Raw genomic sequence first — 20,977 nt, forward strand, 5'->3', positions numbered from 1 at the left:
ATACATATACATAATATACATACATACGTACGAAATTTAGTTCGGCAAAATGATGTCGGTCGCAAACACAATACTTTTTCCCTATCTAAAAAGTGCACAACGTCCCTAAAAAAGTTTTTACTTCACAAATTTATTTCGTCGAAGCAATGACGGTCGCTAGTTTAATACTTTTTCTCAATCTAAAAAGAGCACGACGTCTCTAAAGAAGTTTTCACTTTAAAAATGTATTTCGTTAAAGCAATGACGGTCGCTAATTTAATACTTTTTCCCCATCGAAAAAGTGCAAAACGTCCCTAAAGCAGTTTTCACTTCAAAAATTAGTTCGTCGAAGCAATGACGGTCGCTAATTCAATACTTTTTCCCATCTAAAAAGAGCACAACGTCCCTAAAGAAATTTTCACTTCAAAAATTTATTTTCGTCGAAGTAATGAAGGTCGCTAATTCAATACTTTTTCCCCATTTAAAAAGGGCAAAACGTCCTTAAGAAAGTTTTCACTTCAAAACAGTATTTCGTCGAAGTAATGACGGTCGCGATGACGGTCACTAATTCAATACTTCTTCCCCATCTAAAAAGTGCACAACATCCCTAAAGAGTGTTTACTTCAAAAATTTATTTCTTCGAAGCAATGACGGTCGCGATGACGGTCGCTAATTCAATACTTTTTCCCCATCTAAAAAGTGCACAACGTCCCTAAAGAAGTTTTCACTTCAATAATATTACTATTATTATACGTAGATTATAATAATATACGCACAAAATTTATTTCGCGAAGAGATGACGGTCGCGAAATAAATCATTTTTCCCCATCCGAAAATAGGTTTTACATTTATTTTAAATTTAAATACTTTTATACAATTTATATAAACCTACACATAATATACGTATATATTATGTACAAAATTTAGTTCGCCGAAGCGATGACGGTCGCGATGATGGTCGCGAAATCAATAATTTCTCTCCATCCTAAAATAGGTTTTACATTTATTTTAAATTTAAATACCTCTACACAATTTATATATACATACACATAATATATATAATAAGCGACAACGGTCGCAATGACGGTCGCGATGACAGTCGCGATGACGGTCGCGATGACGGTTGCGAATTCAATGATTTTTCTCCTATCCAAAAATCGCACAACGTCCCTAAAGAAGTTTTCACTTCAAAAATGTATATTTTTTCCAATTTGAGTCAATGTCCGTCATTTTTGGATGAACTGTAGCCTCCGCTCAATTTTTTTTTAAGTGAAAACTTCTTTAGGGACGTTGTGCGATTTTTGGATAGGGGAAAAAGCATTGAATTCGCGACCGTCATTGCGACCGTCATTGCGACCGTCATCGCGACCGTCATTGCGACCGTCATCGCTTATGCTATATATTATTTATATGTATTATATAAATTGTATAGAATATTTAAATTTAAAATAAATGTAAAACCTATTTTAGGATGGGGAAAAAAGATTTATTCCGCGACCGTCATAGCGACCGTCATCTCTTCGACGAAAAAAATTTTGTACGTATCTATTTTATGTGTCATGTGTATCTATACATAAATTGTATAGAAGTATTTAAATTTAAAATAAATGTAAAACCTATTTTTCGATAGGGAAAAAGAATTTATTTCGCGACCTTCATCGCGACCGTCATCTCTTCGGCGAAATAAATTTTCTACGTATATCTATTGAAGTGAAAACTTCTTTAGGGTCGTTGTGGACTTTTGGATGGGAAAAAGTATTAAATAGGCGACCGTCATTGCAACCGTCATCGCTTCGAAGAAATAAATTTTTGAACTGGAAACTTCCTGAGGGTCGTTGTGCACTTTTTGAATGGGGAAAAATTATTAAATTAGCGACCGTCATCGTTTTGACGAAATAAATTTTTGAAGTAAAAATTTCTTTAGGGACGTTGTGCACTTTTTAGATAGGGAAAAGTATTAAATTAGCGAACGTCATCGCGACCGTCATCGCTTCGGCAAAATAAATTTTTAAAGTGAAAACTTCTTTTGGGGACGTTGTGCACTTTTTAGATGGGGAAGAAGTATTGAATTAGCGACCGTCATCGCTTCGGCGAAATAAATTTTTGAAGTGAAAACTTCTTTAGGGACGTTGTGCACTTTTTGGATGGGGAAAAATTATTAAATTTGTATGGGGAGAAAGTAATAAATAAGCGACCGTCATCGCTTCGACGAAATAAACATTTGAAGTAAAAACTTCTTTAGGGACGTTGTGCTCTTTTTGGATGGAAAAAAGTAATAAATTATCGACCGTCATCGCGACCGTCATCGCTTCGACGAAATAATTTTTTTAAGTGAAAACTTTTATAGGGACGTTGTGCACTTTTTGTATGGAGAAAGAGTATTGAATTAGGGCCGTAATCGCTTCGACGAAATAAATATTTGAAGTGAAACTTATTTAGGGACGTTGGGCACTTTTTCGATGTAAAAAAGTATTAAATTAGCGACGACCATCATCGCTTAGACGAAATAAATATTTGAAGTGAGAACTTCTTGAGGGACGTTGTGCACTTTTTGGATGGGGAAAAAGTAGTAAATTAACGACGGTTATCGCTTCGACGAAATAAATTTTTTAATTGAAAATTGCTTTAGGGACGTTGTGCACTTCTTGGATGGGGAAAAATATTAAATTTGCGACCGTCATCACTTCGCTGAAATAAATTTTGTACATATATAAATTATGTGTATGTATACATATATAGCATAGGGCATACGCATCGCGTATATCGTATATGATATAGGTATAGCACATCTTTTAGGATAGGGTAAAAGCATTGAGCTCGTAATTTATATACTATAAGAAGTTTTCACTTCTGTCGGCACTCCCACGAGTGGCTTTTATTTTATTTTTTTTTTAAGGAATCGTATAAACTTTAAAAATCGTAGATTTTCTACAAAACATTTTATACCATAATTTTTTCATGAACTATAGCCTTTGATTTTCTGCTGCTATTTTGGTTAGATTTTAAAAAGAGTAAACTGTAGCCCCTTTCTTACGGCTTACGGTTTGTGAGAAAAAAATTCGTACCTATAGAGATTTGGAAATTTCGCAAAATTAAAACAATCATTTTTTGTCCAATTTGAGCCCAAGAGTTAAACTGTAGCACTTTTCTTACATAAAATATGCCTCTCGCTCTTCTTCTGTGCTCAGAATTGTTTTACGGCTTACGATTCGTGAGAAAAATTCCGTTTAGCGATTTGGAAATTTCATAAAATTAAAAAATTTATATTTTGTCCAATTTGAGTCAAAGTCCGTCATTTTTGGATGAACTGTAGTCTCCCTGCAATTGCTTTTCTCTTAAGGAATCGTATAAACTCTAAAAATCGTTTTCTACAAAAAATTTTATACCATAGATAGAGGAAAGTAACCAAATATGGAATAGTGCCCTAATATGGAATTCCTTGATTTCTCCGAAAATATAAGTTGGAAGCGCACTACAAGACCATCCTCTATTTCAGTCGCTCTCTTTATTACCGTATTCACACCTCTGTGTCAGATGCGCGAACGATACGTGTCTCACAGGCGCGTTTTGTTTTATCGTCTCGCAGAAAATTTCAAAGGTAAATATATTCAACGAGTATTATTGGTTATTATGCATGAATACAGACTTGTTATGCTATTGCGTATATCAATAGTATACCTTTATTTTGATATTTTATGGCCTTCTGTAATCAGGGCCCCCGTAACCGGGCGTGCAACGCGTACGACGCACGCGGGCGTTACCCCAATAGGGCACCAAACCGAAGGTTTGGCTAATGAGAAATATTTATTTTAAATGAGATAATGATTTTTTATACAATTTTAATTTCAATTTTTTCATGAACATCAATTTTTTCATCAAATACTGTGTTATTACTGAAAAAATAATTAAAATTTTATTTTATATTTGGTGTTAATAATTACTACTATCATTTTACTTTTAAAACAATATAATATCCGAATACAATAATTGTACCTATTTTGCGAGATCCGTAAATAATTGAATTAATAAAATTAAGTAAAAAATAATATTTTGGGTATCCAACTCCAATTCAGTCAAAGGCGGGGCGAGGCTGAAAAAAATACCTGCAATTCGGGACTTTTCAATGAAAATTGGGCCTTTTTTGTGTATACATGTATTGCTATTGTTTTTGAATCGTGTTTTCAGAAGACGATAATTAAAATACAGGAACGAAAAAAACTCCACAGTTTGAGTTTGAGTTTGAGTTTAAGTAGAAAATACATACATGCGTTTTGGATGTGGTATTATTACACTCGAGAAATTGTCGCGTTTTGTCGTCCCAATAATTCAATTTATGTGAATTCTTAGAAGAATAACATATTCAAAATTTCGAAATAGAATTTTACCAAAACGTTGAAAATTCGGATGGCCCGGAAGCCTTTTACGGGACGCCGGGACACGACTTCGTAATTCGGGCCATGACCCGGATTTTTCGGACTAGTTGGTCACACAAATGGTGCATAGTTCCAAATATTACCATAATTGTAGACTGTCTCCCAGATTCAAGTCATACAAAGCAAACAAGCTAAGTTTGCGTTATGTAGTCCTAAATGATAATTCTAAAAAAAGTTGAAATACAAGAGAGTTTTTTAGCTTTTCATCTAATATTTGACACTACAGGGGAAGGACTATTTAATTTTGTAGTTGAACTATTAACAAAATTTAAATTTAAGGGCGTAGGCTCAAAATTTCGCGCCAATGTGTTTTAAATGCATCCATACAGATACATAGCAGATAATGATACCTTTCAAGTTTAAGTTTGTTAAATATGTAGTAGATTTGATATGATGTCTGGTTATGATATTTTTTTTTGTTTTTTTAGTTATATTTTTACATTAAGTGACGATGATATTTTAAAAAACAGTCTTGATCTTCAACAAAAGCTAACTGATCCAGTAAAACGGAGGCAGATATTGATGCAACTGATTTATTTAGTGAGATAAAAGCTTTGACATTATTTTCATTACCTGACTAATCAAAGCCTCTTAATAATCTTCAATAGATATTTGAAAATATCTAATTTCATCTTTACCAAATATCACTATTTCATTAAGAATCCTTCTCACTTTAACTGTGTCTGTTGCTTCTGGTGGTGAGAGATCATTTTCAAAATTAATAAGTTATTAAAAATTACATATTTGAGTTCTACTGTGGTAGAGGAAAGATTAGGTGTGGCAATATTAGCTATGCTATATAGTATATATTATAGCAAGAGCTCGTCAATAAAATTGACTTTGAAGATATTATAAAAGAATTTGCTGCATAGAAAAACATCCATTTAATTCAATTTAGATTTAAGGTATCGATTTCTAGATTTAACTAATATATTATTAATGTTTTGAAATGAAACATAAGCTGTATTTCATAATACAGTCGAACCCGCTTATTAGAATACCGCTTAAAGGAATACCCCGGCTTAAGGAATAGAAATTTGAGGTCCCGAAACGATTACACCAGAAACCAATGATCGGTTATTAGAATATCTCGGTTATAGGAATACTTTTGCTTGGCACGAAGGCTATTCCAATAAGCGGGTTTGACTGTATAATTAAAGTTTTATTTACATAGAGTTCTATAAACAGAGTTCTTGCAACTTCTGTTATTTTATTACAAGTAAAAAATAAAAAAATTATAGATTTATTTCATAAATAAATATAGTAGATTTAAAGGGCGCTAAAATATGTGCAGCACGCGGGGGCCGCTCAGCCTTGCGGGGGCCCTGTCTGTAATTAAAACATTACGACTTGAAAAAATGTTGATACTAGTTTGAACTAATGTACAAATCCAAATATGGACAGTCGTTGGTGCCTAATTATGGAACAGTGGATTAAGTGTAAGTGGGCTCATTATGATTGTGATGGTCCAGAGTTTTATACATGGATCTGTGATGTCTGCAAGTAAATTAAGCTAAAATAAAAAGGAAAAGATTCCTCTCATTGGCTGTATACCTACCATAATAAAAAACTTACTAAGGAAGTAAAACTTCACTTGTAGGTATAGATGGTATATAAATTTATTAAAAATTTTTATCTAAAAAGATCCAAATTGGATTGAAGTGGGTACATCACTAGTACAAAAAACACAAACATTTTCGGACCAATCAGTCCATCATCAGGTTGAAAACCTAAAATAAGCAAACCACTGTATAAAAAGGCCAAGTTGAAATTTTGACTGTTAGAAAATTAGGAAAAAGTAAAACTTACTTTAGATCCAAAGTAGTTGGAAGTAGCTACATAGTTAGGTCAAAAGACCTTAATAATACAAGAAATTTCTTATATATAAAATTCTTACATACAGCATGACTTGCTCGAAATCCATTTAGATGCCTTTTCTTTGTAATATCTATAAATTAATAATTTTCCTATTTCTATTTTATTCCAATTTCTATTTGTATGTAATATTTTTTAAACAACTCAAAGGCATATTTATTTCGCTGATTCAAGTTTATATAGGCAACCCAAATTACACGGCGCAAAGTAGTGGGTCATGATTTAGACAGAATCATCTATGACGGGCTATGGTGGGGGTGTGCTGTGGTCCTGTGGTCACTGTCACCTGTCACTGTCTGTCACTGTCACTCTCGTTTGCGTTTGCGACTTGCGTTTGAGTTTGAAGTTTGAATACAAGAAGTTACAAAATTTTCAGTTTGTTGGCCTAAAAGTTTTGAGATTGTACGTGTGTATCCTCATATGTTTAAAACAGTTATTAAATATATAATTCAGTGAAAAATGCTTTAAGTTCATTGTGTATTTGGATATAGTTACAAGAATTTTACCTACTGTAAGTATATTTTTTACTTTGAAAGTAAGAAGTTAGGGAAAAAAAAGTAGAAATTATGTTCACAACATTTATTCCCATCATCTAATGAACATTGCAGCTGTTGTTGGTCTGAATTACTTAAACCAAAGTGATATTCAGATCTTTCCTGATGGGTTTTTCAATCAATTACTTTATTCCATTTTTTCATAGTGTGACTAGTCTTAGTAATACTATTTCGAACTAGTTTCAAGGCCCTGTAGTTTTTGCATTATTGAACACATTCTTTGTTTATTTTTTAGTCACTAAGATACCAAAAATTTAATTCTACAAAAACTAGTTCTGATAAGGTAATTTGAAGATAGGCTAGTTAATGAGTTTAGCTTGTATATGGATTTAATTTAAACAAGCAGAACCTTTACAAAGGTTAGCAAAGGTCAAGAGTAGCATTGACAACAAAATTGAATTCCGGCAACTGATTTGGTATGGACATGCAAAATGCATGAACAATGAACGATGGCCAAGAAAGATCTTAGATCTTAGACTATACTCCAACAACTAGACGAAGATGAGGCAGACCTCTTAATCTTGGAAACAAGGAATAATGGATGCCATGCGAAAAAGAGAAATAGAAGAAGAATGAATTGGAGATTGAAGTACGGGATGCAGCCAGAGCCGTAGGACCCCTGCTATATATATATATATATATATAGAACTTTTACTCATTATAGGCCAGGTGTTAATTTATTTTTGCTTCATCAGTGAACTTAATACCTATTTCCAATTCAACTTTAAAATGGTTAGTAAATGTTCCAGTTGTGATGTCCCTGTTGCCACTGGCAAATTTTCTGCTGTAATTTTGCCCCACAAGATAGTGATCTTAGTCAGAGTTTGCCCTGTGATATGTTCTGACATTAGTTATGTTTGTTGCCCATCTTTTTGAGAGATTAGGATATGGTCAATTTGATTAGTTTTGTTGGTTCCTGGTATTTTCGATGTTTCTTTATATGGATATCTTTTCTCTGGAAGTTAGTACTGACAACTACAATTATTTACTGATGCGAATTGTGCAACCCTAAGTCCATTTTGGCTGATTTCAGTATGCAAACTATGTTTCCTAAATATATTTACAAAAGAATCTTTTTTTCCCCAGCTTATCATTAAAATCGCCCAATGTTATAACAGCATCGTATCTTTGGATTTTATCACATACAGTAGAGTCTCGGTTATCCGCCATAAATGGGCCAATGGAAGGGCAGATAAGCGAAAATGGCTGATAATAGGGAGCGTTAAATGAAACACAAGTTTAGGCCTTGATGATTTGCAGTGTCCGATAGGAATATCACTAATTTTGACTGACATTGGACATTGTAGATAGAATGATTTAGGATGAACGAAAAAAACTAGCGATTTTCATCTGCCTTGCCGATGTATCTGGTTTGGTTGCTGCCAATACTCGCCATCTTGTAGCATCATAATATCGACAGCTCTGGCTTCTTGCAGTTCTTACTGTTATACTTCCTAGAAAGATTCCATAGAATCTTTCAACCTCTTCTTCATCAGTCTCTTCTGTCGGGGCATATAGGTACCTACATTAACCATTGTCACGTTATGCAATTTACCCTTGAGTCTTATGGTGCAAGTTCTGTCTGATATTGGTGTAAATGCGAAATGTGTACTCCTCTTGGTTGGTCCTACATGTTGGTTAGTCTTAAGCTAATAAATGTAAAAGTTTTATGTGTATTTCAATTTTATATTTATTTAGGAAATAAAATGGACTCCACCAGTAAATAAAAATTACCAAAAAAATCCAAGATTCCTTTGCAAGAGGTCCAACAGAACATCAATAAACTTGTAATAATTCCTTCAGCTACTTCGAGAACTGCTGGATGTTTTAAAAGTACATCATCAAGATGCTGGATATCAAGCACATCTACAACAAGCGCAGCTCCTAATAGAAAGCTAACAAGAAGATCGAAATCCATGGTGGACTTGAAAGTTAATTTTTAGGCAATATCCGGGGAAAACCTACACCATGCAAGGCTCAGAAACTCCTGTACACATGGGTAAGCTATATATTATCTATACAGGGTGTCCCGGAAAATAGTGCGTTCCTTCAAGGTATGGGCTAAGTGCACCATTTAGAGCAAAAAAGTCTAATAAATTCTTTTTGTTAAGTCGACCGTTTTCAAAAAAATAATTTATTAATTTTAATGCATTTGATTAATGTCCACAGAAAAGCAAATACAGCCGGCAGCGCTGCGTTCCTTCTGTGCTAAAATAATTTTACTGTAACTCAACTATCATGAATCATCGATCATAGGCATAATATACATTGATAAAATACTGATAACAGTAATAGAAAAACAGCATAATATTTGTGTTTATTAAATATCTAATAAATAAGGTTTGTATAGTGTTTTAACTTACATAAAAATTTTTTATTATAATAAAGCTACGTCTTCAAGAAGCATCGATAGAACATGTTGCAAACATTTGAGTACCTGCATTTCTCCATTCAATCTTCTGGGAAGTTCGAATGGTTCAATTAGATGATTATAAAAAATATTCCGAGCCCACAAATTCATACTTTTGTCAACCACGAAAGTTAAACACAACATTCGTAAAAATAAACTTTATCTGCACATAACACTTTACACAGAAATTCGGGTTCTCTGAAGATCTTATTTTACTTGGAGGTAAATAGCCTTGCTGTAAATCTTGCACTAAACGTAATTAACATAATATCATGATACTCGCTATCGAAATCATGACAATATCACAACAATAGGATGTACCTATTCTGGGGTTACAGGTGATTATGATATGACTGTTTGTGTTTACAATTTGTATATTTTTATCTAAGCTGTGTCAAAATAAATAAAACTGCCGTGTTGCCAAATGTAAATTTTAGTAAAATACATTATTTTAATTTTTTGGGGCAACAGATGACTTTAGAAAAAAAATTTATAAGAAAGTTTACCCACACCTTTAAGGAACGCACTATTTTCCGGGACACCCTGTATAATATATTATGTAATATTATCACCATCATAAACTAGAGTCAATGTAGTTTTTCTTCTTCTTTCTCGAAACTCCTTAAGCCCCTCAGGTGCGTCGGAGGTTTTATTCATCCTCTATCCATATCTTCCATTTCTTGTGGTCCTTTGCTAACTTTTTTTTTGTTGATGTGTTTTTCCTTTTTCCTGTCCAATTTCTATAATATGATCGATCCATCTTTTCCTTGGCCACCCTTTCCTTCTTTTACCATATCTTTTTGATTCCATCACCTGCTTTGGTAGTCTTCCCTGGTCCATTCTGTTAATGTGTCCATACCATTTTAGTTTTCTTTTTTGGATCTTGGTTATTATCGATTCCTGTTTCAGTCTTTGTCTAATATCTTCATTTCTTATTCTGTCCAATTTCGTTTTTTCTGCTATTTTTTGCAGCTGCTTAATCTCCGCTACGTTTATTGTACTGTCTAGTTTTGCATTGTTTACCCATGTCTCACTTGCATATGGGTGTCCCCGAAAATAGTGCGTTCCCTAAAGCTATAGGTAGAAGGCACAATGTAGAGCGAAAAAGTCTTATAACATTTTTTCTAAATTCCGCCGTTTGGCCAAAAAACGAAAATACATTTTGATATGCAAGTTGAAGTCTGGCAACACCGTGCAATTAAAAATACACTCGCGATCATAAAAAACGGGTCACTCGATGAATTATTCAAGTTGGATGTCTCGAATTTTCTAAACCTGTTGTCTGATTTGAGTGATTTTTTTAGTATGTTTATAGCCTTATTCTTTAACAATATCGCCATATTAATATTGTTGCTAGACAGGTAAATTGTCATTGTATACCGGGTGTAACAATCATACTGTGTTTATTCCTCAAAGTTTGAAACACCCCGTGGAATGTTTTAGCATAAATAAAATATTGAAATTAAAACTCGATTGTAGCCTTAGGCTTTCTTAACGTTTTCTCTTTTGATTTATTGGTTTATGTTGGATAATAAAAAAGTTAAGCACCTTAACAACTAACCATGTTCTTTATCAATACAGGGTGTTTCTGAATAAGTGGTACAAACTTTAAGGGGCAATTCTGCATGAAAAAATAATGACCGTTTGCTTTATAAACGTATGACCACAAATTCTTCAGTTTCGAGATACGGGATGTTGAATTTTTCTTCAAACTGACGATTCATTTATTGCTCTAAAACTGGTCGAGATATGCAAATAAAATTTGGTAGATGTTAAGAGGTAGTTATGGCGCATTTTTTGACATACAATTAAGAATTTTATATTCACCATTGGCGTGCATACGGGATGTATCTAAAATGTTTATACCCGTATGCACGCCAATGGTGAATATAGAATTATTAATTGTATGTCAAAAAATCCACAATAACTGCCTCCTAAAACCTACCAAATTTTATTTGCATATCTCTATTGGATTTAGAGCAATAAATAAATCATCAGTTTGTAAGAAAAATTTCAACATCCCGTATCTTGGAAACGAAGCATTTGCGGACATATGTTTATAAAACAAACTGTCATTATTTTTCATACAGAATTACCCCTTAAAGTTTGACGCACTTATTTAGAAACACCCTGTATTGATGAAGAACATGGCTACCTATTAACGTGCTTAACTTTTTTATTATCCAACATAAACAAATAAATCAAAAAAGGAAATGTGAAGAGAGCTTAAGGCTACAATTGAGTTTTAATTTCAATATTTTATCTATGCAAAAACATTCCACAGGATGTTCCGAACTTTTAGGAATAAACACAGTATGATTGTTACACCCGGTATACAATGACAATTTACCGGCCTAACAACAATATTATTATAGCGATATTGCTAAAGAATAAGGTTATAACATATTAAAAAAACAACTCAAATCGGACAACAGGTTTAGAAAATTCGAGACATCTAACTTGAATAACTCATCGAGTGACCCGCTTTTTATGATCGCGAGTGTAGTAGGTTTGTAGGCCAGTTGTATCTGGTAGGTAAAATAATGAAAATGTCAACCAAACCGATATCCACATCTGGGGTCTAGTCACATTATTAAAGCAAGAAATAATTATTTTGCAGGTAGGTACCATGTCAACAACCCCAAAAATCACACCTTAAATAAACAGGGGTTGATTAGGTTAAAGTTCACAGTGACAAGTTCTTCTATGCCACGTTGCCATGTCATTCAAATTTATGAAAATAAAAATTCACTTATATGGTGAACAATGTAATTTTTTCATGGAAACGGTTAACTTTAGAAAAAAATGTTATAGGACTTTTTTGTTCTAAATTGTGTATTTTATCCATACCTTAAAGGAACACACTATTTTCGGGGACACCCTGTATGTATTAAAGTTGGTACAGATATTGGATTGTATACCTTCAGTTTTATTTCTTTATCTATTTCCTCCTTTCCAAATATTGTTTTATTTAGTCCATAGTAGATCTTATTTGCTTTTTTCGTCCTGTATGAGATTTCTTGATCTAGCTTTCCATCCTCTGATATTATTGCTCCCAGGTATTCCAACGTCGAGACTGTTTCTATTATTTCGTTTTTGTACCTAAATATCGTTTGGTTTATTTCTTCCCTTTTATTTTGGGTTACTATCATGGTCTTCGATTTCTTTACATTTACCTCCATTTTCAAATTTTCTATTTCTTCCACCCAGATATCGATTAATTTTTGTATTTTCTCTTTATCGTCTTCTATTATCACTAGGTCATCTGCATATAGTAATCCCTCCATTCTCACTGGCACTAAATTTCTATACCCTATTGTTGACTGTAATTGCCTTGACCTTCTTTTAGCGCTCTTCATTACTCTATCTATCCAATACTAATTACTAATATAAATAAAACTGTGCTGAGACTGTCCTCTTGTTTTATTCCTCTCCTTAGGTTTATTATTGGCGATCTCTTTCAGTTTATTTGTACTTTAGCGAGTACGTTTCTATATGTACTTTTTACCATGCTTACTATCTTTTGCGGGACTTGCAGGTCTTCCATTACTGACCATATTTCTTCTCTATTTATAGAATCAAAAGCAGCTTTAATATCTATAAACGTAATATATAAGTCGTCTTCTATTTCGTTTTTCCTTTCAATTATATTTCTTAGTATGTATATATTATCTGTTGTTCCTCTTTCCTTTCTACACGCCGCTTGTTCTTCTTCTAGTTTTCCTTCCAGTTCTTTCCTGAGCTTCCGTTCTATTATCCCAGTGTAGACTTTATATGTTACTGATGATAAGCATATAGCCCTATAGTTATCACATTCCGCTTCATCTCCTGTAGCATGTAGTTTTTGAATTCTTCAAATGAACCTTTTACAATGAAAATAAAAATAACTTTATTTATTTTTTTGTGTGTTGTTTTACGATATTTGTAGATAATAAAGTAAATAAAAATCATAAATTTAATTCACGAAATAACCCCTTTTCCACTACAATGTAAATAAAGATACGGGCGGGTCTCATACTGACACAATGCTACTTTTACAGATCTATTGTGGTTCCCTTTGTCACTTAAATATCCTAATTCAGCTCTTTTCTCTTAATGAGCTGAGCTTCTACAGTCTTACTTGGGGTCCTTTCATATAGACTGATGCTTGTTTTTCCCTCTCTGAGTTCTAGATACCACAGCCTTCTGAGTCCTTTACAGTGACACAAGATGTGCAGAGTGAATTCATCTTCTTCGAGACAACCAACAAGTATCTTCTGTCAAGCCCATACTACTCAGCATTTCCCCTATCACTCTAATTATACTTCAACTATTTTTAATTGAAGGTGTTTCATTGGCAACATCGCACTTAAAACGAGTCACCAATAGTTCTCTTGTCAGCTTTGCAGTGTCGTACCAAAATAATATTTTAATTATTTATTATTTATATAAACAGGTAGGTATAGTCGGTTCGCTAAACTCAGACGCAACTGGCTAGATATTTTAGTCGATAATTTTTTTGTTTTTTGCCAATTTTGCAAAAATTGGCAAAATTACTAACTATTTAGTGATTATTAACTATTTAGTAATTATTTTTTGCCAATTTTACTAAAATTGGCAAAATTACCGACTAAAATATCTAGAAAGTTGCGTCTGAGTTTAGCGAACAGACTATAAGTAATTACGTAAAAGTTAAATCTAAGATCTATGTAATTATTAAATTATCATGTATGTTTTGACAGGTATTTTCTAGTTTTCTAACAAAATAAAGTAAATATTCTTCTGAATCTATTTCTTTGTGGCATCTTATGCAATTACATACAGTCTGATGCATGTTTGGAATCAACATGGTATCATTTTTTTAAATGACATTAGGGGTCGTGTGATAGTTACTTGAAAGGTTACAGCAATATAAACATTAACATAATTATTTATACAGGGTGTTCAAGAATTGTTTTTGAATTAAATTGGCTCAAAAAAGAAGAATGCATAAAATTTATTTAATTTAAAATACATTCTATTGCTGTCAGAAGACAGAAAAAAAATGGTTTTTGATAAATAAACATTGCTTTTCGCTTAATTTTAATGTTCGAGCTGCCACCCATCTGCCCCTTTACAGTTTAAACATTATTTAATTTAAGCGAAAAACAATGTTTATTTGTGAAATAAACAACATTTTTTCTATTTTCTGAAAGCATTAGAATGTTTTTTGAATTAAATAAATTACACACATTCTTCCTTTTGCGTCGATTAATTTATTAAAAATAATTTTTCTTAGGCACACTGTATGAGAGTATGAGTAATTATATCAATGTTTATATTACTGAATAGACAATTGAATAACCCTTCAAATGAGCTAGTACACGACTCCCATTCTCATTTAAAAAATTCACCGATTACGTCATCACGCTCAAATGGATGACGTCATTAGTATGATATAAATCATAATTCAAAAATAAAAGTCGGCCTGTCTCAGGATTTATCCTGAATGTCGCTGGTTTACGAAAGAACGAATTTATTCCAATCATTTGCACCATACTGTATCCAATATTAGTTATATTAATGACTATACACTATTTTACTTGGAAAATACGCCACAATAAGTTGAAAAAACAATTTATTTGACGTTTCGACTTCCACTTCTGAAAGTGATAGGTACCTATTAATATTTTGTATTTTGATGACAATTTCCGAAGTGGAAGTCAAAACGTCAAATAAATTGAATTTTCAACTTAAAGTGTGGCTTATTTTCGAAGTAAAATAGTAAATAAAGTAAAATTTTATTAATAGAGGGTACCTATCTATACAGTATTTCAAGGTCAGTTTTCACTTCAAATTATCATTATGATGTGTGTTTATAATAAGTATTGAGTTTCATTTACTATCCTTGATCTTTGGGAACCGCGAATATTATTTTGCAGATATTAAAACGTGAAAGAATAATGGCAAATGGCACCAACAAAAAGCAATGTTTGGTTTCATTTTAATGAACTACGAACAAACTCGCTGCAATTTTTGCTCCAAAGTTTTAAAAAGATCAGAAAATATTTCCAATTGACACGCCTATTAAAAATAAAAACATGGTGGAGTTTTTTTTATCAAGTAAACGAAAGAAAAAACGAGAATACGAACAAGAGTGAAGACAATGAATCGAAGATTAAGATTTATTAAACAAATCTACTTTAAAATGTACATATAATATATTATGTCTGAATTGTCAATATTAATGAGTGAGATAAAATTAAATTATTAGAGAAGAATTTTTTACCAAGCATCAAAAACAAAATTTGATTAAATTATTAAAGTTTTGTATTTTGATAGTGATTTCCAAGTTGGAAATTGAAACGTCAAATACGTTTAATTTAAAACTTAAATTGTGGCTTGATCCCATGTCACAAGAAAAAAAGACCCCACGTCTACGTCCATGCAGATAAGGACACCTGTTGACGAGTAAAATATTTCTTTGATTCTCACCCTTCCTTGGACATAAATATATAGACCAGTGAAGTATTGATAAGGTTACCAATGATTCACAGTGTTCAAGGAATTTGTTCAACTTAGTCGCTCGTAAATATGACCCATAGACCGGAGGTATATTGTTACCGAGGCAAATTTTATGAAATCATCTTCCTTTTTCCTTTATGCACATTGGCAAGGCATGCCCAATAAAAATGCCCCCGGTATAAATATAGTTTTAAAATTTAACATCGTTTCCGATAATTCTCAGCTCAATTTGTAGATGAGTCGACTTCAATTAAAAATGGTCGGACTATAGTCTAGTCGTAACATAGGGGGTCCCGTGGGAAATTCTAGCTCGCCATGATTTGATGGTGGTATTATAGGTTTCTTGGGTCACTGAATCCAATGGAAGTGGTCTGGAAGCCCAAATGTGGTGTGTTTAATTGTTATTAACAAATTATGGTAAAATTAGGTGTTTTTCAGAAATTATTAGAAGTCCTGTAAATAAATTGATAGTGAATAAATGAAGTGTTAAGGTCTTCTCTGGTGTATTTTGGTCGCTGAATCGAATGTCACTAGTCGCGATTACTCAAAATATGTTCGGGTCATTCCATTCCAAATCACTTAATTTTGGAGCAAAAAAAATTTTGGACCTCCGATTTGTCTGAAAATTGGTATATAGCTTCTGCGGGACGTACAAATAAGATATTTAAGGTCAAAAAATCTTCTTCTTTTTTTCTCAAAATGTTATTTTATGCGATTTTACAGTGATTTGGTGTTTATTTATACAAATTTGCATTTTCTATCGTAAAGTATCAATGAAAAGACATAATATTTTAATAGAAAGGACTCAAAAATGTCATTATATGGCATTATAACAAGTTACTTTGATTCAAAACAAGCTTTTGAGCAAATTTTATAGTGTAGAAAACGTTAAAATACCGTTTTTTACATTTTTCTCCATTCCCAAAATACATCATAATCGATTTGGCTGAAAATTTGCCCACATATAGACAAAACGTAGGACTTTAAGTGGTGAGAAGGATTTGAATTATATTACAATACCAAAAAAGTTACATGCAATATTATAGTCAAAAATATAGGCGTCTACTGTAAGTAAAATTAACTCGAAAATATCGACCTCACGACAAAAATTGTTAAAAAGAAATTGTAATAATTGTAAATACGATTTATTTGGAACAATTTCAGTTCCTACCATTTTTGTCGAAAAGTTAAAAATGGCGGAGATATTGAGCCAAACAGGTTCTCCTTTAAAATCAAGATGGCGGCTAACGTAACGGAGGAATTCATTCGTGATTTTAAATTTATGCTACTATTGACTCCCTTAAAGATCAGAAAAATAAAATTTTGGGCAGCTCGGCATTCAAGGTCAAATGCTATCCCGACTGGACTAATATATACTTTTGAGTCTGATATTACTGCATGTAACTTTTTTGGTATTGTAATATAATTCAAATCCTTCTAACCACTTAAAGTTCTATCTTTTGGATATCTGTGGGCAAATTTTCAGCCAAATCGATGATGATGTATTTTGGGAATGGAGGAAAATATAAAAAACGGTATTTTAACGTTTTTTACACTATAAAATTTGATCAAAAACTTGTTTTGATTCAAAATAACTTGTTATCATGCCATATAATGACATTTTTGAGTCCTTTCTATTAAAATATTATGTTTTTCATTGATACTTTACGACAGAAAATGCAAATTTGTTTAAATAAACACCAAATCACTGTAAAATCGCATAAAATCACATTTTGAGAAAAAAAGAAGAAGATTTTTTGACCTTAAATATCTTATTTTTACGTCCCGCAGAAGCTATATACCAATTTTCAGACAAATCGGAGATCCAAAATTTTTTGCCTGAGTGATTTGACATGGAATGTACCGTTCTTATTTTGTTAATAACAAAATAATTGTTTATTCGCCGAAAAACTCGAAATAATGCGCTATCTACAGCAAGTTTGTAGTCTTTTTTTCATAGTATTTTTATACGCTAAATCGATTGCCACTAGTCGTGATAGCTTAAACCACGTTCCGACTTTGTTATTAATAAATTATTGCAAAAATAACGGTTTATAGTAAAATTTAAAAAACAACTTGGATTGACATGAAATTTGGCATACACGTAGCTAACGTGTCAAACAAAACAATTGATATTGTGCCGATGTGCGCTTTTACCCTGGGGGTGAGCCTCGCCCCTTTTTGGTGGTGAAAAAAGAAACCTTTAAAATAAGTCCGGAAGTGGAAAAACTGATTAATTCTAAGCAACTTTTGTTCTATACGGTTTTTTCACTAAGGCATTACTTTTCGAGTTATTTGCGAGTGAACATGTTCATTTTTCAACAAAAAAAAACACGTTTTTGGTGGTTTTATAAGCACTTTCGAACTGATGAAACTTACAGATCATATAAATACAACATAAGTAAAGCAACTTGTGAGGCGATAACGATTAATTTCATCTGAGATGCTAATTAGAAAGGGACCAACTTTATTTTGAGCGTAACTGTTAGAAAGAACTGTTAAAAGATTTAAAAAAGTTAAAATGAGTTTTCCTCAAAAAGTGCTTTATTTTTTGGTTATTTTATGTTGAAATATTCGATATGAAATTTGACGAATATTAACCTGTTGTTCATTAGCTACAACTCCGCTTCTACTGGGTCTACGGACCACACACACCATTTTTTTTTTTTACTTTTTTATAGTCTATATTTTTGTTAAGAAATTTTTTTTTAAATACTTACTTTTTGAATTATTTGCGAAAAACCGTCTAAAAAGGTGGGGTTTTTGTTGAAAAATGAACATATTCACTCGCAAATAACTCGAAAAGTATTGACTTAGTGAAAAACTGTGTAGAACAAAAGTTCTACACAGTTGAAATAATCAGTTTATCCACGTTAGCTACGTGTATGCCAAATTTCATGTCACTCCAAGTTGTTTTTTAAAATTTAGAGCAAAAACCGTGAGTAAACGTAATATAAACGGTGGTCCAATTCTGAATCAAATATAAACAAAACCTGCCTTGATCTTTTTGATCTTTTTCATTTTTACTCAGTTTGAGTATTTAAAAACTGTCTTTCGGTCCTTTTCCTTGACGAAGGGAAGGTAAATGCGTGGCCTAAGCGTCCTCTATTTGCTTTCTCCTACTTTCGTCGTCTCTTGTGATTATATATTGTAAAATCCGGAGATATGGGATGCAGCCAGAAAGCAGTTTATTAACGAAAAATCTTGGATTTAAAATATTGTTTATTATATTTTTATTTCAATTATTCTAATTGTTTAAAAGGTAGTAAACTTTGCATCTGGGACTTTTCGTTGTTTTCCTCGTAATACGAGAGATGTCGCTTAATTGCGTCTCAGAGGTGGGTTCATTGCATTGCGATGGTTTGCCTTAAATTGGCAGAATTGTTTGTATTTCCTTGAGAGTTGAGAATTCTGAGCTTCACCGATGAGGCATAAGGATGCTGAAATAGCTATATGGAGATGGTGGTCCAACTCTGAATCAAATATAAACAAAACCTGCCTTGATCTTTTTTATCGTAATATAAACGGTTATTTTTGCAATAATTTATTAATAACAAAGTCGGAACGTGGTTTAAGCTATCACGACTAGTGGCAATCGATTGTGATCGATTCGATCGATGTCGATAGTGATATATCAAGCATCTGTCGTTCCATGGCTCGCTGAGTTTGTTCATTTTTGTGAATGTCCAGTTTTGAGCTCTGTAAGTGAGAACAGGAAGGATACAAGAATCGAACACTTTGGTTCGAAGGTTTTGTAGTATCTTTTGTCTTTGAGTATGTATGAGAGTTTTCCGAATGGCTGTCTGATTCCAGTAGAGACTTGTGACAATTCAGATGTCCGCATATTTATTATTTTTTCTAAACTGTTTATGTCTTCAGCTCTTTGAGCAATTTCACTGTAATATCTTAAATTAATTCGTTTTGTGTATTTTAGGAATGATTCCCAGGGCCAATAATTTAATTGTTGACACGATTAAAGACTCGAAACGTTGTAAATGGCAGTATGCCGTTGCTGTCAGTTTTATAGAAATATATAATGAAAATGTAAGGGGCCTGCTGGATTCAAATACAAACCAGAACTTAGAAATTATGTACAATGAAGGACGTGGTATTACAGTGCCAAATTTAAAAGTCAAGGAGATTTCCTCGTTTGCAGATTTTAATAAATACATGAAAAACAGGCACAAAAAAATAGAGCTGTAGCGGCTACAGACGCTAACAAGCACAGCTCACGTTCGCACGCTGTTACCAAAATCACTATCAATGAGAACATCAATTCAGTTCTATATAAACAATATACGGTGATGAGCGCGCTAATAACCGGCAAAATAGCACAAAAGATGGAAAACTCATTAAGTTGTGAGATAAAAAAGAAGTGAAACTAGTCGAGTTGGGAAATTTAGCGATATTCACTGATAAGTTTACATTATATTGATTGTTTCCTACCTTTAGACGTATCGGACAAGTCTGGCAACTGCCACTGTCACAGTGACAGTTTTAGTTGACATACTCCTCTGATACGTGTAAAGATGGGAAACAATCAATATAATGTAAATTCATACGTTAATATCGCTAAATTTTCCAGCTCGACTAGTTTAGTTTTATTTCTTTTTATCTCACAACTTAATACGTTTTCCATCTTTTGTGCTATTTTGCCGGTTATTAGCGCGCTCATCACTGTATTATACAAAGGACACCGCAAACATCTTATGGAAAATATAATGTTACAATTTAGATGAATCAATTCGTCTCGAAATCACAATCATTTCAATATCTATTCAGTTGATCTAAATCACATGTTAAAAAGTTCATAAAACTGTAATTTATAAATACTATTATGAGTTGGCGCAATGATATGAATTTATTGTAATTTCGAGGCTATTCTATTTATGTAAATTTTATTTCATTTGAGTGACATTATATTTTCCATACGATGTGTCCTTTACAATAATTACACAAAAATTCATTTTACAAATAGTACACAATTAATAATAAATAATTAATCATAATTCATTCAGGCAGGGTTGTTACATTTATTTATTTTTTAATTTTGGTTTTCACCTCTTTTACATTCAATGCAAACCGTAATGAATTTATACTTTCTAAACATGTTTCCTGAAGTGTAGAAATATTAACATTCATAAGTGTCTTAGAGTTTCCTCCTAAAGAGGACTGTAGTAAATATGTAAGTTTCGAATTTCGATAAGATGCATGCTTATCTTTATTGTGTAATGGCATCATTA

This window comes from Diabrotica virgifera, chromosome 10 (genome assembly GCF_917563875.1).
Source record: "Diabrotica virgifera virgifera chromosome 10, PGI_DIABVI_V3a".
In the NCBI taxonomy this organism is placed as follows: domain Eukaryota; kingdom Metazoa; phylum Arthropoda; class Insecta; order Coleoptera; family Chrysomelidae; genus Diabrotica; species Diabrotica virgifera.